The 26390-nt window shown below is 46.9% G+C and overlaps 21 non-coding genes across 21 annotated transcripts; all 21 read right to left on the minus strand.

Annotated features, from left to right (window-relative positions):
• Positions 1-6405: 6405 nt before the first annotated feature.
• Trnak-uuu (transfer RNA lysine (anticodon UUU)) lies at positions 6406-6477 on the minus strand. The gene has a single exon. It is a non-coding gene; the product is annotated as a tRNA-Lys (tRNA).
• A 1371-nt stretch (positions 6478-7848) lies between these two features.
• Trnak-uuu (transfer RNA lysine (anticodon UUU)) lies at positions 7849-7920 on the minus strand. Its single transcript has one exon. It is a non-coding gene; the product is annotated as a tRNA-Lys (tRNA).
• An 892-nt stretch (positions 7921-8812) lies between these two features.
• Positions 8813-8884, minus strand: Trnar-ucu (transfer RNA arginine (anticodon UCU)). Its single transcript has one exon. It is a non-coding gene; the product is annotated as a tRNA-Arg (tRNA).
• Positions 8885-10253: 1369 nt separating this feature from the next.
• Trnak-uuu (transfer RNA lysine (anticodon UUU)) lies at positions 10254-10325 on the minus strand. The gene has a single exon. It is a non-coding gene; the product is annotated as a tRNA-Lys (tRNA).
• Positions 10326-10735: 410 nt separating this feature from the next.
• Positions 10736-10807, minus strand: Trnar-ucu (transfer RNA arginine (anticodon UCU)). The gene has a single exon. It is a non-coding gene; the product is annotated as a tRNA-Arg (tRNA).
• A 1371-nt stretch (positions 10808-12178) lies between these two features.
• Trnar-ucu (transfer RNA arginine (anticodon UCU)) lies at positions 12179-12250 on the minus strand. Its single transcript has one exon. It is a non-coding gene; the product is annotated as a tRNA-Arg (tRNA).
• An 888-nt stretch (positions 12251-13138) lies between these two features.
• Trnak-uuu (transfer RNA lysine (anticodon UUU)) lies at positions 13139-13210 on the minus strand. Its single transcript has one exon. It is a non-coding gene; the product is annotated as a tRNA-Lys (tRNA).
• Positions 13211-13620: 410 nt separating this feature from the next.
• Positions 13621-13692, minus strand: Trnar-ucu (transfer RNA arginine (anticodon UCU)). The gene has a single exon. It is a non-coding gene; the product is annotated as a tRNA-Arg (tRNA).
• A 1369-nt stretch (positions 13693-15061) lies between these two features.
• Trnak-uuu (transfer RNA lysine (anticodon UUU)) lies at positions 15062-15133 on the minus strand. Its single transcript has one exon. It is a non-coding gene; the product is annotated as a tRNA-Lys (tRNA).
• Positions 15134-15542: 409 nt separating this feature from the next.
• On the minus strand, positions 15543-15614 carry Trnar-ucu (transfer RNA arginine (anticodon UCU)). The gene has a single exon. It is a non-coding gene; the product is annotated as a tRNA-Arg (tRNA).
• An 888-nt stretch (positions 15615-16502) lies between these two features.
• Positions 16503-16574, minus strand: Trnar-ucu (transfer RNA arginine (anticodon UCU)). The gene has a single exon. It is a non-coding gene; the product is annotated as a tRNA-Arg (tRNA).
• Positions 16575-17945: 1371 nt separating this feature from the next.
• Positions 17946-18017, minus strand: Trnak-uuu (transfer RNA lysine (anticodon UUU)). Its single transcript has one exon. It is a non-coding gene; the product is annotated as a tRNA-Lys (tRNA).
• Positions 18018-18909: 892 nt separating this feature from the next.
• Trnak-uuu (transfer RNA lysine (anticodon UUU)) lies at positions 18910-18981 on the minus strand. The gene has a single exon. It is a non-coding gene; the product is annotated as a tRNA-Lys (tRNA).
• An 891-nt stretch (positions 18982-19872) lies between these two features.
• Trnak-uuu (transfer RNA lysine (anticodon UUU)) lies at positions 19873-19944 on the minus strand. The gene has a single exon. It is a non-coding gene; the product is annotated as a tRNA-Lys (tRNA).
• Positions 19945-20835: 891 nt separating this feature from the next.
• On the minus strand, positions 20836-20907 carry Trnar-ucu (transfer RNA arginine (anticodon UCU)). The gene has a single exon. It is a non-coding gene; the product is annotated as a tRNA-Arg (tRNA).
• Positions 20908-21314: 407 nt separating this feature from the next.
• On the minus strand, positions 21315-21386 carry Trnar-ucu (transfer RNA arginine (anticodon UCU)). The gene has a single exon. It is a non-coding gene; the product is annotated as a tRNA-Arg (tRNA).
• An 892-nt stretch (positions 21387-22278) lies between these two features.
• Positions 22279-22350, minus strand: Trnak-uuu (transfer RNA lysine (anticodon UUU)). The gene has a single exon. It is a non-coding gene; the product is annotated as a tRNA-Lys (tRNA).
• An 887-nt stretch (positions 22351-23237) lies between these two features.
• Positions 23238-23309, minus strand: Trnak-uuu (transfer RNA lysine (anticodon UUU)). Its single transcript has one exon. It is a non-coding gene; the product is annotated as a tRNA-Lys (tRNA).
• Positions 23310-23720: 411 nt separating this feature from the next.
• On the minus strand, positions 23721-23792 carry Trnak-uuu (transfer RNA lysine (anticodon UUU)). The gene has a single exon. It is a non-coding gene; the product is annotated as a tRNA-Lys (tRNA).
• Positions 23793-24684: 892 nt separating this feature from the next.
• Trnak-uuu (transfer RNA lysine (anticodon UUU)) lies at positions 24685-24756 on the minus strand. Its single transcript has one exon. It is a non-coding gene; the product is annotated as a tRNA-Lys (tRNA).
• Positions 24757-25647: 891 nt separating this feature from the next.
• Positions 25648-25719, minus strand: Trnar-ucu (transfer RNA arginine (anticodon UCU)). The gene has a single exon. It is a non-coding gene; the product is annotated as a tRNA-Arg (tRNA).
• Positions 25720-26390: the final 671 nt, after the last annotated feature.

A 26390-nucleotide genomic window follows, 5' to 3' on the forward strand; every position in this document is an offset into this window, starting at 1 on the left:
AAAACCTAATGTGTTCGTGATAGTTACCAATTGCTTGATATTTCACAGCCTGCGTCTGTCTAGCAATATATACTGGCGATTGGTTTCGGCATTTTTCCTGCGATTAAGAGCACAAACAGATAGCCGAGCCGTTGTGCCATTAATACTGAGTCGAGGGTGCATGCGCATGCGGATCAAGCGGAAAATGCTGGCCTAGTCGCGAGCTTTGCTTTCCCTGAAGCACTCAGTCAAGGCTGCACAGCCGGCGCTTCGATCGCGCGGGAAAGCAGCCGTTTCAACTTCGCCTCCTCAGGGAGTATCGCAGCGGTGAGGCCGGGAGCGAGTACAGGGCTAAAACGGGACTAATGACTTTGACCTTGAGCGGCTGAAGGTCTCCTGCGACCTGATTACAAAGCTTGAAAGACGTAGCGTATTAGCGGTTTCGCTTCAAACAAGACTAGAGAAGTTGGAACAGCGCTCATTATTTTCAGCGGAACTATCTACGCCCTTTTCACTTTTATCATTTTATACTAGATTACCCTCACCGCTGCTTACATATAAAGTCAGTCGCAATAAGATAAAAATATCCACTTGCTGCACAATCTCGGAACCCAGCTGGAGGCGCGCGCGCAGGCAATGAGATCAGGATGGCCTGAAGGAGCGGCTTGCCTAAAAAGAAAACAATATTTGTTTGTACTTCTGTTCTAAAGTTACTAATAAATTTTTAAATCGGCTTGAAAAAGCGACTACTACGTGTATCGTGTAAAAAGTGTTCAGTAGTTTCTTGTCGCGTGCTGCGCTGAGACGTCGGGTTCACCGTAAATAATGAAGAACCTACCAGGCACACAAGGCCCAAAAATATGCCCACTTAGAAAAAACTTATGTTTTGAACCAAAAGAAAAACTATGTGATGTTAAGAACAGAAAAGTCATGTTTTAGGGCTGTACAGGTGCCCAAAACACTCTATAAAATTCTTCACGCGTTGTTACTCACTATTGTCCCGATAATTTGCAATGAGTAATAAGGAGACAGGTGGTGACTGTTCTTTCTAGCCATTGTTATTCTTGGTCAAAACTGGCGCTTGGCGCAGACGGCTCTATTCTTTTCGTGCATTTCGCTGAAGCATTCTTTTCAAAACAAGCTTTCATATTTCGAAGGCAGAAAATGTGAAGCCTATTCAAGCTGTCTGCAAACCATTAGTAGCTGTGTTTGCGGCTGCAATAAGAGCCTGTGTTACTGCTTCAATCAGTAGTTACTTCTACTTTCTTTCAAACACGACATCTGTTTCTGATAACCTAAGACATATATCCCAACTCATTCAGAATGCGCTTTTACTTTGCTAATTTTTATACGTATACGAAAACTGTCGTTTTTTGTTTTATTGCGACTGCAAACATACATTTTGCTGTTTCCGTCGCTTTTCGACACATGTGCATTGCTTACAATTATACGTTATGTTGGGTACGTAAGCATTAGTAGTGGTTCCATAATTTTGTTTACAGATTACATTCTGTCTCGGTGGACTTCGAGAAGCTATTGTATCCCCGGCTCAAGGAAGTACAACCATTCGGCTGGGAAAGACTACTGCAACCAACTAAACATGACAACGTTAAGTCTCAGCAACATTCCACTGTCTTTCTATTTCACGGGCATACCAAACACCCTATTGGACAGGTCTGACAGCTTTATTGTCTGGGACGCCAACTTCAACGAATACGGGTAAGCATTCGCATTTCTTTGCGTACCAAGAAGTCGCAAAAGCTCGCTTTGGCAACAGTTGAGAACTACTTTTTGATTTCGATAATTTTTCAGAAAGCGACAGCATATCAGTTAGCTCCTTGGTGGAATACACGACTTCTTACCTTCTCTACTGCGTGCGATCAAGCCTTTCTTATGGGACATCTGTTGCTTACCTCACCCACTATACTGCGCTACTTCGATACTCGTGCGCCCACCGAGATCCATACTGCGCCAGTGGCGCTGGTATGGGAGCCGTACTTGCCCAAAGGAAGCCAGGTTTTGACCAGTACGTAGTTCCATATGCAAGCCGTGCGATTACAAACGCCGAATCTACTTACTCCGTCCCGAAGGAAGAGCGTCTGGCTATGGCGTGGCCAATTGCCAAGTTCCGTCGCTACCTATACGGAGTGCATTCGTTGTCGTTACACACCACCACGCCCTTTGCTGGTTGACATCAATGAAGAGTCCTTCTGGTCGTCTTGCCTGCTGGGCCGTACGCCTCCAGGAACATGACATCCCCGTGATGTATCGGTCTGGTTGAAAACACAACGATGCGGATGCACTGCCCCGTTTATTTGTCGGCACAGATACGGCAGAACGTATGGCCATTGACTCCGCCCCGACATGCCAAAAATTAGAGGACATGGTAGTGCAGCAGTGGGAGGATCCGTGGATATACTCACTCTGTGGCTGAATTTCTAATCATACTTTACGTACCGCTCCTCTAGCATAGCGGCGTCAGGTGGACTTCGCTGTGCACTTGTGCACTTCGCTGTGTGTGATAGACTCCTCTATCGCCGATATTATCGGCCAGAAGAAAACAAGTAGTCACTCTTGATCCCTCGTCACTTGCGGACTGCCATCTGTGATAGCTTCCACGCGGATGTGCAATGTGCGGATGCAGGAGTGCTGTGAACGTGCGTATGAATGGGACAACGTTATTTCTGCTGACCAAAGTAGTCCATGAGGAAGTTTGTTTGGGCATGCGAAGACTTGGGCATCGCGATTTCAACATCGATCGCGATTTCAACAAGAAAGGAAAGGGCAGAAAATATATCGCACCGTCATATTTCTTGGCGTTGGCTTTTTGAATAGTCGCTAGGAAAATATAAAGGCTGGGCGACATATAAGGAGGTGAATAGTCGCCCATTGATCTGTTTTTCTAATATCTCGAATTATGCAAAGTTTTCTTTGCAATTGCGCCAGTGCCCTTGGGGAACAATCAATTTGAATTATTGTTTGTATTTTGATTTGACTGTCGTTTTCAACTACTACAGTATTTTTCTAATTACAGTTACAATTCGACTCAGCGAACCGGTTCGGGACGTGATTTTGTCGAACCGGAACTGAACTGGAACGAAATAATTTTTCATGAACCAGAACCTTAACCAAACTGCTAAATTTTCGGTTATATATATATATATATATATATATATATATATATATATATATATATATATAACTGAAGAGTCGGGTACAAAGCAAGAACAATAACAAACACTGCATACTTACGTAGCGGCAACGGGATTTGAGTTGGTCAGTGTACAATTACATGATTTTGCTGTGACAGTAAAATCATGTAACTCTACTCTGATGAATGCAAGCCCCGTTGCCGCTACGTAAGTAAACCTTATTTGTTATTGTTCTTGCTGTGTATCTGACTCTTTACTTATACTATTTCTGCGCGCGCTTTGTGAGTTTGATCTTTGTCTAAATATATATATATATATATTTATATATATATATATATATATATATATAAATATATATATATATATATACATATATTGGGTAAATAGAGTCAGAGAGACAAGAAAAACTTTAACAATAAAAATAAAATTTGACTGACTTTTCACGAAGAGCATTTCCTTTCGTCAGAGTAGAGAATAAGATGATTTTAGGGTTCATACTGTAAAAGTGCCGAAACGTGCAATTAGGAACGTAGCGTTTCTAAGTAACCTTGCTTAATCTGCTTAATCTAACGAACTGTTTTGGCCCTTGGTAAGAGGCTGCATTGCGGGGTTTGCTGGGTACAGTCAGTTTGTCGGCACAGAAGCCACTTTCTTGAAAATGTTGTACGGGGCATGGGCTGGCTTTGGGGCGTCAGAAGGCAGTGCGTATTGGCTGCTGGCGTTTTCCAGTGGCTCGGTGGTGATTGGGGTTCCGGCGGCCGCTGCGGATCCGGAGGGCGGGCGAGGCGCACTCTGGGCTCGGCACACGCTCATGGTTGGGCTGCAGGCGATGCGTTAGTGCTCCGTGAACGTTGGGATGGCGTTGGGCTGGAGGGGAAAGAGGGATCGGTGGGAAGTTACTGTTGTATGAGGACATTTTGGCCGCTTGGGTGGCGGTGCATGTGATTGCGCCCCATTCAAGAGGGTTGCAGCGCTGTTGGGTCAAACAAAGCTCGCGGATGTGGCTAGGAAGCAAAGCCAAACCCTCGAAGCTGGGGTGAGCCATGAGCAGCAAAAACTCGGCGGGCGGGAAGGTGCTGGAAACCGTGGTCAATGAAGCGGACACAGCGAGAGTTGCGGCAGAATTCACGCAGAAGATAGTTAAACGTCATGCTTTTTCGTTGCAGTCAATAGCAATGCACAAAATTCGATAGTCACGGCTGCGTTTGGCGGAGCGCGGAAGAATCAGGCTTGCGTAGATGGTGGAGATGTTTGGCCGAGATTGATATATAGCGAATAAGAATAGAAAATTAGGGGCTAGCTGAATTAAGACAGCAGTTATGGTTCGCAGTCAAGATTACCTCGGGAAATCAAATGGCAGAATGCGGTAGGTCATTAAAACAGATTAAGGATTTTGAAGAACAACAACAGACGAAAGATATTTCCAAATTCTTCATCTGTTTCAATGACCTACCCCTTTATTGTTTTAGCTGATTGAGGAATTCTCCGCTACCAACCCTGATTTCGGTCTAAATTCAACGAGCCCCTAAATTCGTATTTCCGATTTGCTACATGCATAGCGAGGGGGTCTGGTATAGTATTGTTGGTGGTATGGGTAGTTTAAGAGGATTGAACACTGGTCAAACACTCTCAACATGTTGTAGACACTAGAGTAATGACCCCGAGGGTATAAAGAGGTCCGCTTCACGACTAGTAGTCCGAGTGGCGCTGGCTACCACTCCGAATCACAGGAAACAAAAATATCTTAACATAAATACCCCAGAAAGTGGAGCGGAAACTGCCGCGCCCTTAGCGTAGTTGTCATAGCACCAGGCGCTAATCTTGAGGTCATGGGTTCGGATCCCACCAGGTGGGCATTTTTTGTGTAATTTTTTTCTCTTTCTAACCTCTTAATCTGTTTCAATGACCTACCGCATTCTCCTCTTTGCTTTCCGATGCATTCTTGACTGCCAACTCTTATTTCTGCCACACACAGACACACAAAAACACACACAGACACATATATATATATATATATAAAGTTAGTAGAGACACAGACACACGAGAAGGACATTAAAAATGAAAATAAAAGTTTGCTGACGTTGCACGGAGGGGACTCCCTTTATTCAGAGTACCTTATTTTTTCGCGGTCTGTGTGAGTTTTTGTTTCCAGACAATATATATATATATATATATATATACATAAATATGTCAGGAAAGGACACTTCGAACAAGGTAGAAATCATGATTGTTGCCAACATTTCAGCAAAGAGACTTGGCTTCGTCTGGGCAAGTCCCCTGACGAAGTAAAGTCTCTGCTTAAAGGTTGGCAACAATCGTAGTTTCTACCTTGTTCGAAGGTTTCTTTTCATGTGTTCTCTATCATCTTCAAATTTGCACTGCATACATATATATATATATCTATATATATATATATTGAGAGGCTCCGGGAGTCGCCAGGCGAGAAACTTTATTCGTGCGGTCACAGCGCTAAGAAGGCTCAGCAAGAAAGGCGATGTCGATGACACTGTCGCCGCCGAGATGAAGATGATGCGATGATAATAGGGTGCACATACCCAGGAAAGGCCATTGTCCACATGTTAAAATATAACCTGTTCACAGCTTCTCACACCTAATTTATATATATATATTTATATATATATATATATATATACATATATATACAGGAAGAAATGCCGGCAGTCTACAACGCCAAAGAAGGCATAGGGGAATGGGTTCGAATATTTTTTACCGTTAGTGACGTTACATTATTATTTATTGTTATTAATTACGTGAGAAAGAAAGAAAAACACGCGCCAGAGTGGGGACCGAACCCACGCCTTTCGATTAGATCTCGAATGCCTTACCAATTCGGCTATCTGGGCGACTGTGTTCCGCTTCACTTTCTGGGGTATTTATATATACTACAACTGTATCTGACGCTTGAGGGTGGTAGCCAGCGCCACTCAGACTACACGGGGAGAAGGGGACCTTCTTTTCAACCCCCGGGGCGTGACGCGAACGTCTACAGCCTGTCATAAGCGGGTAACTGGCGGGAAAACCCTCTTATGCTACCTTGGCATCAAGGGTGCCAGAACCGAGGCCCTCGCTAAGCTTTCGCATGATAATAGGGTTTGTAAATGAGGGGCTCGTTAGAAAATACAGGAAGAAATGCCAGCAGTCTACAACGCCAAAAAAGGCATAGGGGAATGGTTCGAATATTTTTTACCGTTAGTGACGTTACATTATTATTTATTGTTAATAATTACGTGAGAAAGAAAGAAAGAAAAACACGCGCCCAGAGTGGGGATCGAACCCACGCCTTTCGATTAAATCTCGAATGCCTTACCAATTCGGCTATCTGGGCGACTGTGTTCCGCTTCACTTTCTGGGGTATTCATATATACTACAACTGTATCTGACGCTTGAGGGTGGTAGCCAGCGCCACTCAGACTACACGGGGAGAAGGGGACCTTTTCAACCCCCGGGGCGTGACGCGAACGTCTACAGCCTGTCATAAGCGGGTAACTGGCGGGAAAACCCTCTTATGCTACCTTGGCATCAAGGGTGCCAGAACCGAGGCCCTCGCTAAGCTTTCGCATGACAATAGAGTTTGTAAATGAGGGGCTCGTTAGAAAATACAGGAAGAAATGCCAGCAGTCTACAACGCCAAAAAAGGCATAGGGGAAAGGTTCGAATATTTTTTACCGTTAGTGACGTTACATTATTATTTATTGTTAATAATTACGTGAGAAAGAAAGAAAGAAAAACACGCGCCCAGAGTGGGGACCGAACCCACGCCTTTCGATTAGATCTCGAATGCCTTACCAATTCGGCTATCTGGGCGACTTTGTTCCGCTTCACTTTCTGGGGTATTTATATATACTACAACTGTATCTGACGCTTGAGGGTGGTAGCCAGCGCCACTCAGACTACACGGGGAGAAGGGGACCTTCTTTTCAACCCCCGGGGCGTGACGCGAATGTCTACAGCCTGTCATAAGCGGGTAACTGGCGGGAAAACCCTCTTATGCTACCTTGGCATCAAGGCTGCCAGAACCGAGGCCCTCGCTAAGCTTTCGCATGACAATAGAGTTTGTATATGAGGGGCTCGTTAGAAAATACAGGAAGAAATGCCGGCAGTCTACAACGCCAAAGAAGGCATAGGGGAATGGTTCGAATATTTTTTACCGTTAGTGACGTTACATTATTTTTTATTGTTATTAATTACGTGAGAAAGAAAGAAAGAAAAACACGCGCCAAGAGTGGGGACCGAACCCACGCCTTTCGATTAGATCTCGAATGCCTTACCAATTCGGCTATCTGGGCGACTGTGTTCCGCTTCACTTTCTGGGGTATTTATATATACTACAACTGTATCTGACGCTTGAGGGTGGTAGCCAGCGCCACTCAGACTACACGGAGAGAAGGGAACCTTCTTTTCAACCCCCGGGGCGTGACGCGAACGTCTACAGCCTGTCATAAGCGGGTAACTGGCGGGAAAACCCTCTTATGCTACCTTGGCATCAAGGCTGCCAGAACCGAGGCCCTCGCTAAGCTTTCGCATGATAATATGGTTTGTAAATGATGGGCTCGTTAGAAAATACAGGAAGAAATGCCGGCAGTCTACAACGCCAAAGAAGGCATAGGGGAATGGTTCGATTATTTTTTACCGTTAGTGACGTTACATTATTATTTATTGTTAATAATTACGTGAGAAAGAAAGAAAGAAAAACACGCGCCCAGAGTGGGGACCGAACCCACGCCTTTCGATTAAATCTCGAATGCCTTACCAATTCGGCTATCTGGGCGACTGCGTTCCGCTTCACTTTCTGGGGTATTTATATATACTACAACTGTATCTGACGCTTGAGGGTGGTAGCCAGCACCACTCAGACTACACGGGGAGAAGGGGACCTTCTTTTCAACCCCCAGGGCGTGACGCGAACGTCTACAGCCTGTCATAAGCGGGTAACTGGCGGGAAAACCCTCTTATGCTACCTTGGCATCAAGGCTGCCAGAACTGAGGCCCTCGCTAAGCTTTCGCATGATAATAGGGTTTGTAAATGAGGGGCTCGTTAGAAAACACAGGAAGAAATGCCAGCAGTCTACAACGCCAAAAAAGGCATAGGGGAATGGTTCGAATATTTTTTACCGTTAGTGACGTTACATTATTATTTATTGTTAATAATTACGTGAGAAAGAAAGAAAGAAAAACACGCGCCCAGAGTGGGGACCGAACCCACGCCTTTCGATTAGATCTCGAATGCCTTACCAATTCGGCTATCTGGGCGACTGTGTTCCGCTTCACTTTCTGGGGTATTTATATATACTACAACTGTATCTGACGCTTGAGGGTGGTAGCCAGCGCCACTCAGACTACACGGGGAGAAGGGGACCTTCTTTTCAACCCCCGGGGCGTGACGAGAATGTCTACAGCCTGTCATAAGCGGGTAACTGGCGGGAAAACCCTCTTATGGTACCTTGGCATCAAGGCTGCCAGAACCGAGGCCCTCGCTAAGCTTTCGCATGACAATAGAGTTTGTAAATGAGGGGCTCGTTAGAAAATACAGGAAGAAATGCCGGCAGTCTACAACGCCAAAGAAGGCATAGGGGAATGGTTCGAATATTTTTTACCGTTAGTGGCGTTACATTATTATTTATTGTTATTAATTACGTGAGAAAGAAAGAAAGAAAAACACGCGCCCAGAGTGGGGATCGAACCCACGCCTTTCGATTAGATCTCGAATGCCTTACCAATTCGGCTACCTGGGCGACTGTGTTCCGCTTCACTTTCTGGGGTATTTATATATACAACAACTGTATCTGACGCTTGAGGGTGGTAGCCAGCGCCACTCAGACCACACGGGGAGAAGGGGACCTTTTCAACCCACGGGGCGTGACGCGAACGTCTACAGCCTGTCATAAGCGGGTAACTGGCGAGAAAACCCTCTTATGCTACCTTGGCATCAAGGGTGCCAGAACCGAGGCCCTCGCTAAGCTTTCGCATGATAATAGGGTTTGTAAATGAGGGGCTCGTTAGAAAATACAGGAAGAAATGCCAGCAGTCTACAACGCCAAAAAAGGCATAGGGGAAAGGTTCGAATATTTTTTACCGTTAGTGACGTTACATTATTATTTATTGTTATAATTACGTGAGAAAGAAAGAAAGAAAAACACGCGCCCAGAGTGGGGACCGAACCCACGCCTTTCGATTAGATCTCGAATGCCTTACCAATTCGGCTATCTGGGCGACTGTGTTCCGGTTCACTTTGTGGGGTATTTATATATACTACAACGGTATCTGACGCTTGAGGGTGGTAGCCAGCGCCACTCAGACTACACGGGGAGAAGGGAACCTTCTTTTCAACCCCAGGGGCGTGACGCGAACGTCTACAGCCTGTCATAAGCGGGTAACTGGCGGGAAAACCCTCTTATGCTACCTTGGCATCAAGGCTGCCAGAACCGAGGCCCTCGCTAAGCTTTCGCATGATAATAGGGTTTGTAAATGAGGGGCTCGTTAGAAAATACAGGAAGAAATGCCGGCAGTTTACAACGCCGAAGAAGGCATAGGAGAATGGTTCGAATATTTTTTACCGTTAGTGACGTTACGTTATTATTTATTGTTATTAATTACGTGAGAAAGAAAGAAAGAAAAACACGCGCCCAGAGTGGGGACCGAACCCACGCCTTTCGATTAGATCTCGAATGCCTTACCAATTCGGCTATCTGGGCGACTGTGTTCCGCTTCACTTTCTGGGGTATTTATATATACTACAACTGTATCTGACGCTTGAGGGTTGTAGCCAGCGCCACTCAGACTACACGGGGAGAAGGGGACCTTCTTTTCAACCCCCGGGGCGTGACGCGAACGTCACAGCCTGTCATAAGCGGGTAACTGGCGGGAAAACCCTCTTATGCTACCTTGGCATCAAGGCGGCCAGAACTGAGGCCCTCGCTAAGCTTTCGCATGATAATAGGGTTTGTAAATGAGGGGCTCGTTAGAAAACACAGGAAGAAATGCCGGCAGTCTACAACGCCAAAGAAGGCATAGGGGAATGGTTCGAATATTTTTTACCGTTAGTGACGTTACATTATTATTTATTGTTAATAATTACGTGAGAAAGAAAGACAGAAAAACACGCGCCCAGAGTGGGGACCGAACCCACGCCTTTCGATTAAATCTCGAATGCCTTACCAATTCGGCTATCTGGGCGACTGTGTTCCGCTTCACTTTCTGGGGTTTTTATATATACTACAACTGTATCCGACGCTTGAGGGTGGTAGCCAGCGCCACTCAGACTACACGGGGAGAAGGGGACCTTCTTTTCAACCCCCGGGGCGTGACGCGAATGTCTACAGCCTGTCATAAGCGGGTAACTGGCGGGAAAACCCTCTTATGGTACCTTGGCATCAAGGCTGCCAGAACCGAGGCCCTCGCTAAGCTTTCGCATGACAATAGAGTTTGTAAATGAGGGGCTCGTTAGAAAATACAGGAAGAAATGCCGGCAGTCCACAACGCCAAAGAAGGCATAGGGGATTGGTTCGAATATTTTTTACCGTTAGTGGCGTTACATTATTATTTATTGTTATTAATTACGTGAGAAAGAAAGAAAGAAAAACACGCGCCCAGAGTGGGGATCGAACCCACGCCTTTCGATTAGATCTCGAATGCCTTACCAATTCGGCTACCTGGGCGACTGTGTTCCGCTTCACTTTCTGGGGTATTTATATATACAACAACTGTATCTGACGCTTGAGGGTGGTAGCCAGCGCCACTCAGACTACACGGGGAGAAGGGGACCTTTTCAACCCCCGGGGCGTGACGCGAACGTCTACAGCCTGTCATAAGCGGGTAACTGGCGAGAAAACCCTCTTATGCTACCTTGGCATCAAGGGTGCCAGAACCGAGGCCCTCGCTAAGCTTTCGCATGATAATAGGGTTTGTAAATGAGGGGCTCGTTAGAAAATACAGGAAGAAATGCCAGCAGTCTACAACGCCAAAAAAGGCATAGGGGAATGGTTCGAATATTTTTTACCGTTAGTGACGTTACATTATTATTTATTGTTAATAATTACGTGAGAAAGAAAGAAAGAAAAACACGCGCCCAGAGTGGGGACCGAACCCACGCCTTTCGATTAGATCTCCAATGCCTTACCAATTCGGCTATCTGGGCGACTGTGTTCCGCTTCACTTTCTGGGGTATTTATATATGCTACAACTGTATCTGACGCTTGAGGGTGGTAGCCAGCGCCACTCAGACTACACGGGGAGAAGGGGACCTTCTTTTCAACCCCCGGGGCGTGACGCGAATGTCTACAGCCTGTCATAAGCGGGTAACTGGCGGGAAAACCCTCTTATGCTACCTTGGCATCAAGGCTGCCAGAACCGAGGCCCTCGCTAAGCTTTCGCATGATAATAGGGTTTGTAAATGAGGGGCTCGTTAGAAAATACAGGAAGAAATGCCGGCAGTTTACAACGCCGAAGAAGGCATAGGAGAATGGTTCGAATATTTTTTACCGTTAGTGACGTTACGTTATTATTTATTGTTATTAATTACGTGAGAAAGAAAGAAAGAAAAACACGCGCCCAGAGTGGGGACCGAACCCACGCCTTTCGATTAGATCTCGAATGCCTTACCAATTCGGCTATCTGGGCGACTGTGTTCCGCTTCACTTTCTGGGGTATTTATATATACTACAACTGTATCCGACGCTTGAGGGTGGTAGCCAGCGCCACTCAGACTACACGGGGAGAAGGGGACCTTCTTTTCAACCCCCGGGGCGTGACGCGAATGTCTACAGCCTGTCATAAGCGGGTAACTGGCGGGAAAACCCTCTTATGGTACCTTGGCATCAAGGCTGCCAGAACCGAGGCCCTCGCTAAGCTTTCGCATGACAATAGAGTTTGTAAATGAGGGGCTCGTTAGAAAATACAGGAAGAAATGCCGGCAGTCCACAACGCCAAAGAAGGCATAGGGGAATGGTTCGAATATTTTTTACCGTTAGTGGCGTTACATTATTATTTATTGTTATTAATTACGTGAGAAAGAAAGAAAGAAAAACACGCGCCCAGAGTGGGGATCGAACCCACGCCTTTCGATTAGATCTCGAATGCCTTACCAATTCGGCTACCTGGGCGACTGTGTTCCGCTTCACTTTCTGGGGTATTTATATATACTACAACTGTATCTGACGCTTGAGGGTGGTAGCCAGCGCCACTCAGACTACACGGGGAGAAGGGGACCTTTTCAACCCCCGGGGCGTGACGCGAACGTCTACAGCCTGTCATAAGCGGGTAACTGGCGAGAAAACCCTCTTATGCTACCTTAGCATCAAGGGTGCCAGAACCGAGGCCCTCGCTAAGCTTTCGCATGATAATAGGGTTTGTAAATGAGGGGCTCGTTAGAAAATACAGGAAGAAATGCCAGCAGTCTACAACGCCAAAAAAGGCATAGGGGAAAGGTTCGAATATTTTTTACCGTTAGTGACGTTACATTATTATTTATTGTTATAATTACGTGAGAAAGAAAGAAAGAAAAACACGCGCCCAGAGTGGGGACCGAACCCACGCCTTTCGATTAGATCTCGAATGCCTTACCAATTCGGCTATCTGGGCGACTGTGTTCCGCTTCACTTTCTGGGGTATTTATATATACTACAACGGTATCTGACGCTTGAGGGTGGTAGCCAGCGCCACTCAGACTACACGGGGAGAAGGGAACCTTCTTTTCAACCCCAGGGGCGTGACGCGAACGTCTACAGCCTGTCATAAGCGGGTAACTGGCGGGAAAACCCTCTTATGCTACCTTGGCATCAAGGCTGCCAGAACCGAGGCCCTCGCTAAGCTTTCGCATGATAATAGGGTTTGTAAATGAGGGGCTCGTTAGAAAATACAGGAAGAGATGCCGGCAGTCTACAACGCCAAAGAACGCATAGGGGAATGGTTCGAATATTTTTTACCGTTAGTGACGTTACATTATTATTTATTGTTAATAATTACGTGAGAAAGAAAGACAGAAAAACACGCGCCCAGAGTGGGGACCGAACCCACGCCTTTCGATTAAATCTCGAATGCCTTACCAATTCGGCTATCTGGGCGACTGTGTTCCGCTTCACTTTCTGGGGTATATATATATACTACAACTGTATCTGACGCTTGAGGGTGGTAGCCAGCGCCACTCAGACTACACGGGGAGAAGGGGACCTTCTTTTCAACCCCCGGAGCGTGACGCGAATGTCTACAGCCTGTCATAAGCGGGTAACTGGCGGGAAAACCCTCTTATGGTACCTTGGCATCAAGGCTGCCAGAACCGAGGCCCTCGCTAAGCTTTCGCATGACAATAGAGTTTGTAAATGAGGGGCTCGTTAGAAAATACAGGAAGAAATGCCGGCAGTCTACAACGCCAAAGAAGGCATAGGGGAATGGTTCGAATATTTTTTACCGTTAGTGGCGTTACATTATTATTTATTGTTATTAATTACGTGAGAAAGAAAGAAAGAAAAACACGCGCCCAGAGTGGGGATCGAACCCACGCCTTTCGATTAGATCTCGAATGCCTTACCAATTCGGCTACCTGGGCGACTGTGTTCCGCTTCACTTTCTGGGGTATTTATAAAAACTACAACTGTATCTGACGCTTGAGGGTGGTAGCCAGCGCCACTCAGACTACACGGGGAGAGGGGGACCTTTTCAACCCCCGGGGCGTGACGCGAACGTCTACAGCCTGTCATAAGCGGGTAACTGGCGAGAAAACCCTCTTATGCTACCTTGGCATCAAGGCGGCCAGAACTGAGGCCCTCGCTAAGCTTTCGCATGATAATAGGGTTTGTAAATGAGGGGCTCGTTAGAAAATACAGGAAGAAATGCCAGCAGTCTACAACGCCAAAAAAGGCATAGGGGAATGGTTCGAATATTTTTTACCGTTAGTGACGTTACATTATTATTTATTGTTAATAATTACGTGAGAAAGAAAGAAAGAAAAACACGCGCCCAGAGTGGGGACCGAACCCACGCCTTTCGATTAGATCTCGAATGCCTTACCAATTCGGCTATCTGGGCGACTGTGTTCCGCTTCACTTTCTGGGGTATTTATATATACTACAACTGTATCTGACGCTTGAGGGTGGTAGCCAGCGCCACTCAGACTACACGGGGAGAAGGGGACCTTCTTTTCAACCCCCGGGGCGTGACGCGAATGTCTACAGCCTGTCATAAGCGGGTAACTGGCGGGAAAACCCTCTTATGGTACCTTGGCATCAAGGCTGCCAGAACCGAGGCCCTCGCTAAGCTTTCGCATGACAATAGTGTTTGTAAATGAGGGGCTCGTTAGAAAATACAGGAAGAAATGCCGGCAGTCTACAACGCCAAAGAAGGCATAGGGGAATGGTTCGAATATTTTTTCCGTTAGTGGCGTTACATTATTATTTATTGTTATTAATTACGTGAGAAAGAAAGAAAGAAAAACACGCGCCCAGAGTGGGGACCGAACCCACGCCTTTCGATTAGATCTCGAATGCCTTACCAATTCGGCTATCTGGGCGACTGTGTTCCGCTTCACTTTCTGGGGTATTTATATATACTACAACTGTATCTGACGCTTGAGGGTTGTAGCCAGCGCCACTCAGACTACACGGGGAGAAGGGGACCTTCTTTTCAACCCCCGGGGCGTGACGCGAACGTCACAGCCTGTCATAAGCGGGTAACTGGCGGGAAAACCCTCTTATGCTACCTTGGCATCAAGGCGGCCAGAACTGAGGCCCTCGCTAAGCTTTCGCATGATAATAGGGTTTGTAAATGAGGGGCTCGTTAGAAAACACAGGAAGAAATGCCGGCAGTCTACAACGCCAAAGAAGGCATAGGGGAATGGTTCGAATATTTTTTACCGTTAGTGACGTTACATTATTATTTATTTTTAATAATTACGTGAGAAAGAAAGACAGAAAAACACGCGCCCAGAGTGGGGACCGAACCCACGCCTTTCGATTAAATCTCGAATGCCTTACCAATTCGGCTATCTGGGCGACTGTGTTCCGCTTCACTTTCTGGGGTATTTATATGTACTACAACTGTATCCGACGCTTGAGGGTGGTAGCCAGCGCCACTCAGACTACACGGGGAGAAGGGGACCTTCTTTTCAACCCCCGGGGCGTGACGCGAATGTCTACAGCCTGTCATAAGCGGGTAACTGGCGGGAAAACCCTCTTATGGTACCTTGGCATCAAGGCTGCCAGAACCGAGGCCCTCGCTAAGCTTTCGCATGACAATAGAGTTTGTAAATGAGGGGCTCGTTAGAAAATACAGGAAGAAATGCGGCAGTCCACAACGCCAAAGAAGGCATAGGGGAATGGTTCGAATATTTTTTACCGTTAGTGGCGTTACATTATTATTTATTGTTATTAATTACGTGAGAAAGAAAGAAAGAAAAACACGCGCCCAGAGTGGGGATCGAACCCACGCCTTTCGATTAGATCTCGAATGCCTTACCAATTCGGCTACCTGGGCGACTGTGTTCCGCTTCACTTTCTGGGGTATTTATATATACTACAACTGTATCTGACGCTTGAGGGTGGTAGCCAGCGCCACTCAGACTACACGGGGAGAAGGGGACCTTTTCAACCCCCGGGGCGTGACGCGAACGTCTACAGCCTGTCATAAGCGGGTAACTGGCGAGAAAACCCTCTTATGCTACCTTTGCATCAAGGGTGCCAGAACCGAGGCCCTCGCTAAGCTTTCGCATGATAATAGGGTTTGTAAATGAGGGGCTCGTTAGAAAATACAGGAAGAAATGCCAGCAGTCTACAACGCCAAAAAAGGCATAGGGGAAAGGTTCGAATATTTTTTACCGTTAGTGACGTTACATTATTATTTATTGTTATAATTACGTGAGAAAGAAAGAAAGAAAAACACGCGCCCAGAGTGGGGACCGAACCCACGCCTTTCGATTAGATCTCGAATGCCTTACCAATTCGGCTATCTGGGCGACTGTGTTCCGCTTCACTTTCTGGGGTATTTATATATACTACAACGGTATCTGACGCTTGAGGGTGGTAGCCAGCGCCACTCAGACTACACGGGGAGAAGGGAACCTTCTTTTCAACCCCAGGGGCGTGACGCGAACGTCTACAGCCTGTCATAAGCGGGTAACTGGCGGGAAAACCCTCTTATGCTACCTTGGCATCAAGGCTGCCAGAACCGAGGCCCTCGCTAAGCTTTCGCATGACAATAGAGTTTGTAAATGAGGGGCTCGTTAGAAAATACAGGAAGAAATGCCGGCAGTCTACAACGCCAAAGAAGGCATAGGGGAATGGTTCGAATATTTTTTACCGTTAGTGGCGTTACATTATTATTTATTGTTATTAATTACGTGAGAAAGAAAGAAAGAAAAACACGCGCCCAGAGTGGGGATCGAACCCACGCCTTTCGATTAGATCTCGAATGCCTTACCAATTCGGCTACCTGGGCGACTGTGTTCCGCTTCACTTTCTGGGGTATTTATAAAAACTACAACTGTATCTGACGCTTGAGGGTGGTAGCCAGCGCCACTCAGACTACACGGGGAGAAGGGGACCTTTTCAACCCCCGGGGCGTGACGCGAACGTCTACAGCCTGTCATAAGCGGGTAACTGGCGAGAAAACCCTCTTATGCTACCTTGGCATCAAGGCGGCCAGAACTGAGGCCCTCGCTAAGCTTTCGCATGATAATAGGGTTTGTAAATGAGGGGCTCGTTAGAAAATACAGGAAGAAATGCCAGCAGTCTACAACGCCAAAAAAGGCATAGGGGAATGGTTCGAATATTTTTTACCGTTAGTGACGTTACATTATTATTTATTGTTAATAATTACGTGAGAAAGAAAGAAAGAAAAACACGCGCCCAGAGTGGGGACCGAACCCACGCCTTCCGATTAGATCTCGAATGCCTTACCAATTCGGCTATCTGGGCGACTGTGTTCCGCTTCACTTTCTGGGGTATTTATATATACTACAACTGTATCTGACGCTTGAGGGTGGTAGCCAGCGCCACTCAGACTACACGGGGAGAAGGGGACCTTCTTTTCAACCCCCGGGGCGTGACGCGAATGTCTACAGCCTGTCATAAGCGGGTAACTGGCGGGAAAACCCTCTTATGGTACCTTGGCATCAAGGCTGCCAGAACCGAGGCCCTCGCTAAGCTTTCGCATGACAATACAGTTTGTAAATGAGGGGCTCGTTAGAAAATACAGGAAGAAATGCCGGCAGTCTACAACGCCAAAGAAGGCATAGGGGAATGGTTCGAATATTTTTTACCGTTAGTGACGTTACATTATTATTTATTGTTATAATTACGTGAGAAAGAAAGAAAGAAAAACACGCGCCCAGAGTGGGGACCGAACCCACGCCTTTCGATTAGATCTCGAATGCTTTACCAATTCGGCTATCTGGGCGACTGTGTTCCGCTTTACTTTCTGGGGTATTTATATATACTACAACGGTATCTGACGCTTGAGGGTGGTAGCCAGCGCCACTAAGACTACACGGGGAGAAGGGGACCTTCTTTTCAACCCTCGGGGTCGTGACGCGAATGTCTACAGCCTGTCATAAGCGGGTAACTGGTGGGAAAACCCTCTTATGCTACCTTGGCATCAAGGCTGCCAGAACCGAGGCCCTCGCTAAGCTTTCGCATGATAATATGGTTTGTAAATGAGGGGCTCGTTAGAAAATACCGGAAGAAATGCCGGCAGTCTACAACGCCAAAGAAGGCATAGGGGAATGGTTCGAATATTTTTTACCGTTAGTGACGTTACATTATTATTTATTGTTAATAATTACGTGAGAAAGAAAGAAAGAAAAACACGCGCCCAGAGTGGGGACCGAACCCACGCCTTTCGATTAAATCTCGAATGCCTTACCAATTCGGCTATCTGGGCGACTGTGTTCCGCTTCACTTTCTGGGGTATTTATATATACTACAACTGTATCTGACGCTTGAGGGTGGTAGCCAGCACCACTCAGACTACACGGGGAGAAGGGGACCTTCTTTTCAACCCCCAGGGCGTGACGCGAACGTCTACAGCCTGTCATAAGCGGGTAACTGTTGGGAAAACCCTCTTATGCTACCTTGGCATCAAGGCTGCCAGAACCGAGGCCCTCGCTAAGCTTTCGCATGACAATAGAGTTTGTAAATGAGGGGCTCGTTAGAAAATACAGGAAGAAATGCCGGCAGTCTACAACGCCAAAGAAGGCATAGGGGAATGGTTCGAATATTTTTTACCGTTAGTGACGTTACATTATTTTTTATTGTTATTAATTACGTGAGAAAGAAAGAAAGAAAAACACGCGCCAAGAGTGGGGACCGAACCCACGCCTTTCGATAAGATCTCGAATGCCTTACCAATTCGGCTATCTGGGCGACTGTGTTCCGCTTCACTTTCTGGGGTATTTATATATACTACAACTGTATCTGACGCTTGAGGGTGGTAGCCAGCGCCACTCAGACTACACGGGGAGAAGGGGACCTTCTTTTCAACCCCCGGGGCGTGACGCGAACGTCTACAGCCTGTCATAAGCGGGTAACTGGCGGGAAAATCCTCTTATTCTACCATGGCATCAAGGCTGCCAGAACCGAGGCCCTCGCTCAGCTTTCGCATGATAATAGGGTTTGTAAATGAGGGGCTCGTTAGAAAATACAGGAAGAAATGCCGGCAGTCTACAACGCCAAAGAAGGCATAGGGGAATGGTTCGAATATTTTTTACCGTTAGTGATGTTATATTATTATTTATTGTTAATTATTACGTGAGAAAGAAAGAAAGAAAAACACGCGCCCAGTGTGGGGACCGAACCCACGCCTTTCGATTAAATCTCGAATGCCTTACCAATTCGGCTATCTGGGCGACTGTGTTCCGCTTCACTTTCTGGGGTATTTATATATACTACAACTGTATCTGACGCTTGAGGGTGGTAGCCAGCGCCACTCAGACTACACGGGGAGAAGGGAACCTTCTTTTCAACCCCAGGGGCGTGACGCGAACGTCTACAGCCTGTCATAAGCGAATAACTGGCGGGAAAACCCTCTTATGCTACCTTGGCATCAAGGCTGCCAGAACCGAGCCCTCGCTAAGCTTTCGCATGATAATAGGGTTTGTAAATGAGGGGCTCGTTAGAAAATACAGAAAGAAATGCCGGCAGTTTACAACGCCGAAGAAGGCATAGGGGAATGGTTGGAATATTTTTTACCGTTAGTGACGTTACGTTATTATTTATTGTTATTAATTACGTGAGAAAGAAAGAAAGAAAAACACGCGCCCAGGGTGGGGACCGAACCCACGCCTTTCGATTAGATCTCGAATGCCTTACCAATTCGGCTATCTGGGCGACTGTGTTCCGCTTCACTTTCTGGGGTATTTATATATACTACAACTGTATCTGACGCTTGAGGGTGGTAGCCAGCGCCACTCAGACTACACGAGGAGAAGGGGACCTTCTTTTCAACCCCCGGGGCGTGACGCGAACGTCTACAGCCTGTCATAAGCGGGTAACTGGCGGGAAAACCCTCTTATGCTACCTTGGCATCCAGGCTGCCAGAACCGAGGCCCTCGCTAAGCTTTCGCATGATAATATGGTTTGTAAATGAGGGGCTCGTTAGAAAATACAGGAAGAAATGCCGGCAGTCTACAACGCCAAAGAAGGCATAGGGGAATGGTTCGAATATTTTTTACCGTTAGTGACGTTACATTATTATTTATTGTTAATAATTACGTGAGAAAGAAAGAAAGAAAAACACGCGCCCAGAGTGGGGACCGAACCCACGCCTTTCGATTAAATCTCGAATGCCTTACCAATTCGGCTATCTGGGCGACTGTGTTCCGCTTCACTTTCTGGGGTATTTATATATACTACAACTGTATCTGACGCTTGAGGGTGGTAGCCAGCACCACTCAGACTACACGGGGAGAAGGGGACCTTCTTTTCAACCCCCAGGGCGTGACGCGAACGTCTACAGCCTGTCATAAGCGGGTAACTGGCGGGAAAACCCTCTTATGCTACCTTGGCATCAAGGCGGCCAGAACTGAGGCCCTCGCTAAGCTTTCGCATGATAATAGGGTTTGTAAATGAGGGGCTCGTTAGAAAATACAGGAAGAAATGCCGGCAGTTACAACGCCAAAGAGGGCATAGGGGAATGGTTCGAATATTTTTTACCGTTAGTGACGTTACATTATTATTTATTGTTATTAATTACGTGAGAAAGAAAGAAAGAAAAACACGCGCCCAGAGTGGGGACCGAACCCACGCCTTTCGATTAGATCTCGAATGCCTTACCAATTCGGCTATCTGGGCGACTGTGTTCCGCTTCATTTTCTGGGGTATTTATATATGCTACAACTGTATCTGACGCTTGAGGGTGGTAGCCAGCGCCACTCAGACTACACGGGGAGAAGGGGACCTTCTTTTCAACCCCCGGGGCGTGACGCGAACGTCTACAGCCTGTCATAAGCGGGTAACTGGCGGGAAAACCCTCTTATGCTACCTTGGCATCAAGGCTGCCAGAAACGAGGACCTCGCTAAGCTTTCGCATGATAATAGGGTTTGTAAATGAGGGGCTCGTTAGAAAATACAGGAAGAAATGCCGGCAGTCTACAACGCCAAAGAAGGCATAGGGGAATGGTTCGAATATTTTTTACCGTTAGTGACGTTACATTATTATTTATTGTTATTAATTACGTGAGAAAGAAAGAAAGAAAAACACGCGCCCAGAGTGGGGATCGAACCCACGCCTTTCGATTAGATCTCGAATGCCTTACCAATTCGGCTATCTGGGCGACTGTGTTCCGCTTCACTTTCTGGGGTATTTATATATACTACAACTGTATCTGACGCTTGAGGGTGGTAGCCAGCGCCACTCACACTACACGGGGAGAAGGGGACCTTTTCAACCCCCGGGGCGTGACGCGAACGTCTACAGCCTGTCATAAGCGGGTAACTGGCGGGAAAACCCTCTTATGCTACCTTGGCATCAAGGCTGCCAGAACCGAGGCCCTCGCTAAGCTTTCGCATGACAATAGAGTTTGTAAATGAGGGGCTCGTTAGAAAATACAGGAAGAAATGCCGGCAGTTTACAACGCCGAAGAAGGCATAGGGGAATGGTTCGAATAGTTTTTACCGTTAGTGGCGTTACATTATTATTTATTGTTATTAATTACGTGAGAAAGAAAGAAAGAAAAACACGCGCCCAGAGTGGGGATCGAACCCACGCCTTTCGATTAGATCTCGAATGCCTTACCAATTCGGCTATCTGGGCGACTGTGTTCCGCTTCACTTTCTGGGGTATTTATATATACTACAACTGTGTCTGACGCTTGAGGGTGGTAGCCAGCGCCACTCAGACTACACGGGTAGAAGGGAACCTTCTTTTCAACCCCAGGGGCGTGACCCGAACGTCTACAGCCTGTCATAAGCGGGTAACTGGCGGGAAAACCCTCTTATGCTATCTTGGCATCAAGGCTGCCAGAACCGAGGCCCTCGCTAAGCTTTCGCATGATAATAGGGTTTGTAAATGAGGGGCTCGTTAGAAAATACAGGAAGAAATGCCGGCAGTTTACAACGCCGAAGAAGGCATAGGGGAATGGTTCGAATATTTTTTACCGTTAGTGACGTTACGTTATTATTTATTGTTATTAATTACGTGAGAAAGAAAGAAAGAAAAACACGCGCCCAGAGTGGGGACCGAACCCACGCCTTTCGATTAGATCTCGAATGCCTTACCAATTCGGCTATCTGGGCGACTGTGTTCCGCTTCACTTTCTGGGGAATTTATATATACTACAACTGTATCTGACGCTTGAGGGTGGTAGCCAGCGCCACTCAGACTACACGGGGAGAAGGGGACCTTCTTTTCAACCCCCGGGGCGTGACGCGAACGTTTACAGCCTGTCATAAGCGGGTAACTGGCGGGAAAACCCTCTTATGCTACCTCGGCATCAAGGCTGCCAGAACCGAGGCCCTCGCTAAGCTTTCGCATGATAATATGGTTTGTAAATGAGGGGCTCGTTAGAAAATACAGGAAGAAATGCCGGCAGTCTACAACGCCAAAGAAGGCATAGGGGAATGGTTCGAATATTTTTTACCATTAGTGACGTTACATTATTATTTATTGTTAATAATTACGTGAGAAAGAAAGAAAGAACAACACGCGCCCAGAGTGGGGACCGAACCCACGCCTTTCGATTAAATCTCGAATGCCTTACCAATTCGGCTATCTGGGCGACTGTGTTCCGCTTCACTTTCTGGGGTATTTATATATACTACAACTGTATCTGACGCTTGAGGGTGGTAGCCAGCACCACTCAGACTACACGGGGGGTAGGGGACCTTCTTTTCAACCCCCAGGGCGTGACGCGAACGTCTACAGCCTGTCATAAGCGGGTAACTGGCGGGAAAACCCTCTTATGCTACCTTGGCATCAAGGCTGCCAGAACCGAGGCCCTCGCTAAGCTTTCGCATGATAATATGGTTTGTAAATGAGGGGCTCGTTAGAAAATACAGGAAGAAATGCCGGCAGTTAAAACGCCAAAGAGGGCATAGGGGAATGGTTCGAATATTTTTTACCGTTAGTGACGTTACATTATTATTTATTGTTATTAATTACGTGAGAAAGAAGGAAAGAAAAACACGCGCCCAGAGTGGGGACCGAACCCACGCCTTTCGATTAGATCTCGAATGCCTTACCAATTCGGCTATCTGGGCGACTGTGTTCCGCTTCACTTTCTCGGGTATTTATATATGCTACAACTGTATCTGACGCTTGAGGGTGGTAGCCAGTGCCACTCAGACTACACGGGGAGAAGGGGACCTTCTTTTCAACCCCCGGTGCGTGACGCGAACGTCTACAGCCTGTCATAAGCGGGTAACTGGCGGGAAAACCCTCTTATGCCACCTTGGCATCAAGGCTGCCAGAACCGAGGCCCTCGCTAAGCTTTCGCATGATAATAGGGTTTGTAAATGAGGGGCTCGTTAGAAAATACAGGAAAAAATGCCGGCAGTCTACAACGCCAAAGAAGGCATAGGAGAACGGTTCGAATATTTTTTACCGTTAGTGACGTTACATTATTATTTATTGTTATTAATTACGTGAGAAAGAAAGAAAAACACGCGCCCAGAGTGGGGACGGAACCCACGCCTTTCGATTAAATCTCGAATGCCTTACCAATTCGGCTATCTGGGCGACTGTGTTCCGCTTCACTTTCTGGGGTATTTATATATACTACAACTGTATCTGACGCTTGAGGGTGGTAGCCAGATCCACTCAGACTACACGGGGAGAAGGGGACCTTCTTTTCAACCCCCGGGGCGTGACGCGAACGTCTACAGCCTGTCATAAGCGGGTAACTGGCGGGAAAACCCTTTTATGCTACCTTGGCATCAAGGCTGCCAGAACCGAGGCCCTCGCTAAGCTTTCGCATGATAATAGGGTTTGTAAATGAGGTGCTCGTTAGAAAATACAGGAAGAAATGCTAGCAGTCTACAACGCCAAAAAAGGCATAGGGGAAAGGTTCGAATATTTTTTACCGTTAGTGACGTTACATTTTTTTTTTATTGTTAATAATTACGTGAGAAAGAAAGAAAGAAAAACACGCGCCCAGAGTGGGGACCGAACCCACGCCTTTCGATTAAATCTCGAATGCCTTACCAATTCGGCTATCTGGGCGACTGTGTTCCGCTTCACTTTCTGGGGTATTTATATACGCTACAACTGTATCTGACGCTTGAGGGTGGTAGCCAGCGCCACTCAGACTACAAGGGGAGAAGGGGACCTTCTTTTCAACCCCCGGGGCGTGACGCGAACGTCTACAGCCTGTCATAAGCGGGTAACTGGCGGGAAAACCCTCTTATGCTACCTTGGCATCAAGGGTGCCAGAACCGAGGCCCTCGCTAAGCTTTCGCATGATAATAGGGTTTGTAAATGAGGGACTCGTTAGAAAATACCGGAAGAAATGCCGGCAGTCTACAACGCCAAAGAAGGCATAGGGGAATGGTTCGAATATTTTTTACCGTTAGTGACGTTACATTATTATTTATTGTTATTATTTACGTGAGAAAGAAAGAAAGAAAAACACGCGCCCAGAGTGGGGACCGAACCCACGCCTTTCGATTAGATCTCGAATGCCTTACCAATTCGGCTATCTGGGCGACTGTGTTCCACTTCACTTTCTGGGGTATTTATATATGCTACAACTGTATCTGACGCTTGAGGGTGGTAGCCAGCGCCACTCAGACTACACGGGGAGAAGGGGACCTTCTTTTCAACCCCCGGGGCGTGACGCGAACGTCTACAGCCTGTCATAAGCGGGTAACTGGCGGGAAAACCCTCTTATGCCACCTTGGCATCAAGGCTGCCAGAACCGAGGCCCTCGCTAAGCTTTCGCATGATAATAGGGTTTGTAAATGAGGGGCTCGTTAGAAAATACAGAAAAAAATGCCGGCAGTCTACAACGCCAAAGAAGGCATAGGGGAACGGTTCGAATATTTTTTACCGTTAGTGACGTTACATTATTATTTATTGTTATTAATTACGTGAGAAAGAAAGAAAGAAAAACACGCGCCCAGAGTGGGGACCGAACCCACGCCTTTCGATTAAATCTCGAATGCCTTACCAATTCGGCTATCTGGGCGACTGTGTTCCGCTTCACTTTCTGGGGTATTTATATATACTACAACTGTATCTGACGCTTGAGGGTGGTAGCCAGCACCACTCAGACTACACGGGGAGAAGGGGACCTTCTTTTCAACCCCCAGGGCGTGACGCGAACGTCTACAGCCTGTCATAAGCGGGTAACTGGCGGGAAAACCCTCTTATGCTACCTTGGCATCAAGGCGGCCAGAACTGAGGCCCTCGCTAAGCTTTCGCATGATAATAGGGTTTGTAAATGAGGGGCTCGTTAGAAAATACAGGAAGAAATGCCGGCAGTTACAACGCCAAAGAGGGCATAGGGGAATGGTTCGAATATTTTTTACCGTTAGTGACGTTACATTATTATTTATTGTTATTAATTACGTGAGAAAGAAAGAAAGAAAAACACGCGCCCAGAGTGGGGACCGAACCCACGCCTTTCGATTAGATCTCGAATGCCTTACCAATTCGGCTATCTGGGCGACTGTGTTCCGCTTCACTTTCTGGGGTATTTATATACGCTACAACTGTATCTGACGCTTGAGGGTGGTAGCCAGCGCCACTCAGACTACAAGGGGAGAAGGGGACCTTCTTTTCAACCCCCGGGGCGTGACGCGAACGTCTACAGCCTGTCATAAGCGGGTAACTGGCGGGAAAACCCTCTTATGCTACCTTGGCATCAAGGCTGCCAGAACCGAGGCCCTCGCTAAGCTTTCGCATGATAATAGGGTTTGTAAATGAGGGGCTCGTTAGAAAATACAGGAAGAAATGCCGGCAGTCTACAACGCCAAAGAAGGCATAGGGGAATGGTTCGAATATTTTTTACCGTTAGTGACGTTACATTATTATTTATTGTTATTAATTACGTGAGAAAGAAAGAAAGAAAAACACGCGCCCAGAGTGGGGATCGAACCCACGCCTTTCGATTAGATCTCGAATGCCTTACCAATTCGGCTATCTGGGCGACTGTGTTCCGCTTCACTTTCTGGGGTATTTATATATACTACAACTGTATCTGACGCTTGAGGGTGGTAGCCAGCGCCACTCACACTACACGGGGAGAAGGGGACCTTTTCAACCCCCGGGGCGTGACGCGAACGTCTACAGCCTGTCATAAGCGGGTAACTGGCGGGAAAACCCTCTTATGCTACCTTGGCATCAAGGGTGCCAGAACCGAGGCCCTCGCTAAGCTTTCGCATGATAATAGGGTTTGTAAATGAGGGACTCGTTAGAAAATACCGGAAGAAATGCCGGCAGTCTACAACGCCAAAGAAGGCATAGGGGAATGGTTCGAATATTTTTTACCGTTAGTGACGTTACATTATTATTTATTGTTATTATTTACGTGAGAAAGAAAGAAAGAAAAACACGCGCCCAGAGTGGGGACCGAACCCACGCCTTTCGATTAGATCTCGAATGCCTTACCAATTCGGCTATCTGGGCGACTGTGTTCCACTTCACTTTCTGGGGTATTTATATATGCTACAACTGTATCTGACGCTTGAGGGTGGTAGCCAGCGCCACTCAGACTACACGGGGAGAAGGGGACCTTCTTTTCAACCCCCGGGGCGTGACGCGAACGTCTACAGCCTGTCATAAGCGGGTAACTGGCGGGAAAACCCTCTTATGCCACCT

The sequence above is a fragment of the Haemaphysalis longicornis genome, unplaced genomic scaffold, assembly GCF_048455015.1.
Source record: "Haemaphysalis longicornis isolate Haplotype H1 unplaced genomic scaffold, Haemaphysalis longicornis Haplotype H1 scaffold_5, whole genome shotgun sequence".
Lineage (NCBI taxonomy): Eukaryota > Metazoa > Arthropoda > Arachnida > Ixodida > Ixodidae > Haemaphysalis > Haemaphysalis longicornis.